At 41.9% G+C, this 1,984-nt stretch overlaps 1 pseudogene across 1 annotated transcript; it reads left to right on the top strand.

Moving 5' to 3' along the window:
• Positions 1-174: 174 nt before the first annotated feature.
• Positions 175-948, top strand: LOC105820989 (annotated as a pseudogene). Its single transcript, XR_001138037.1, has one exon. The product of XR_001138037.1 is annotated as a diacylglycerol O-acyltransferase 2 pseudogene (transcript).
• Positions 949-1,984: the final 1,036 nt, after the last annotated feature.

Below are 1,984 nucleotides of genomic sequence, written 5' to 3'. Positions count from 1 at the left end.
TTGACCTCATGGCCTTCAGTTCTATCTATGCTGTTGCAAATGACAGGATTTCATTTTTTTTGACTGAATAATATTCCATTTTGTATATGTACCATATTTTCTTTATCCATGCATCCATTAATGGAAACTTAGATTGATTCCAAATCTTGGCTATTGTGAATAGTGCTACAATAAACATGGGACCTGCTGACCACAAGGAACTATATCTTTGGATACCACCCCCACGGTATCATGGGCCTGGGTGCCTTCTGCAACTTCAGCACAGAGGCCACAGAAGTAAGAAAGAAGTTCCCAGGCATAAGGCCTTACCTGGCCACACTGGCTGGCAATTTCCGGATGCCAGTGCTGAGGGAGTACCTAATGTATGGAGTCATCTACCCTGTCAACTGGGACACCATAGACTACTTGCTCTTAAAGAATGGGAGTGGCAATGTCATCATTGCCATGGTGGGGGGTGCAGCTGAGTCCCTGAGCTCCATGCCTGGCAAGAATGCTGTCATCCTGCGGAACCAGAAGGGCTTTGTGAAACTGGCCCTGCGCCATGGAAGGGACCTGGTTCCCATTTACTCCTTTGGGGAGAATGAGGTGTACAAGAAGGTAATCTTCCAGGAGGGCTCCTGGGGCCGATGGGTCCAGAAGAAGTTGCAGAAGTACATTGATTTCGCCCCATGCATCTTCCATGGCTGCGGCTTCTTCTCCTCTGACACCTCGGGGCTGGTGCCCTACTCCAAGTCGGTCACCACTGTTGTGGGCGAGCCCATCACCATCCCCAAGCTGGAGCACCCGACCCAGCAGGACATTTACCTGTACCACGCCATGTACATGGAGGCCCTGGTGAAGCTCTTCGACAACCACAAGACCAAGTTTGGCCTCCCCAAGACCGAGGTCTTGGAGGTGAACTGAGCCAGCCTTCCGGGGGCCAACTGTCTGGAGGAACCAGCTGCAAATCATTTTCTACCAAGTTCTTGAGTGCTTTTTGTTCTGTAAATTTGGATATACCGATTTCCTTTCTTTGGGATATATACTATATACCTAGCAGTGGGATTGCTGAATCATAAGGTATAGCTCTCTTTTTAGTTTTAGTTTTTTTGAGGGACTTCAATACTGTTTTCCATAGTGTCCATACTAACATACATTCCTACCAAGAAATATGAGGGTTCCCCTTTCTCCACATGCTCATCAGCATTCATTATTACCTGTAGTTTTGATAAAAGACATTTTAACTGGGATAAGATGATATCTCATTGCAGTTCTGATTTGCATTTCTCTGATGAATAATGATGTTGAACATTTTTTTCATATACCTCTTGGTCATTTTTATGTCTTCTTTTAAGAAATGTCTATTCAGATCCTTTATCCATTTTATAATCAGAATATTTGATTTTTTCCTCTTTGTTGTGGAAGCTTCTTATATATTCTAGTTATTAATGTCTTGTCAAATCAGTCATTTGCAAATATTTTCACCCAAATTCCTCTTCACTTTGTTGATTGTTTCCTTTACTGTGCAGGAGCTTTTTAGCTTGACGTGATCTCATTTGTACATTTTTGCTTTGGTTGTCTGTGCTTATGAGGTATTACACAAGAAATCTTTGGCTGGCTCAATGTCCCAAAGTGTTTTTCCACACGTTTATTTTAGCAGTTTCATAGTTCCAGGTCTTCGATTTAAATTTTTAAACGATTTTGATTTTATTATTGTAAATGGCAAGAGATAAGGGTCTAGTTTTATTCTTCTGCATATGGATATCCACTATTCCCAGCACAATTTATTGAAAAGAGTATCCTTTTTTCAATGGCTGTTATTGGCATCTTTGTTGAAAATGAGTTGACTATAGATATATGAATTTATTTCTCGGTTCTCTATTCTGTTCCATTGGTCTATGTGACAGTTTTTATGTCAGTACCATGCTGTTTTGGTTACTATAGCTCTGTAGTTCAATCTGAAGTCAGGTAATGTGATTCCTCCAGTTTCCCCACCCCTCCCCAC

Source organism: Propithecus coquereli, unplaced genomic scaffold (genome assembly GCF_000956105.1).
Source record: "Propithecus coquereli isolate 6110/MARCELLA unplaced genomic scaffold, Pcoq_1.0 Scaffold551, whole genome shotgun sequence".
Lineage (NCBI taxonomy): Eukaryota > Metazoa > Chordata > Mammalia > Primates > Indriidae > Propithecus > Propithecus coquereli.
Note: the sequence above shows the minus strand (reverse complement) of the source record. Positions and strands in the feature narration are given on the sequence as shown.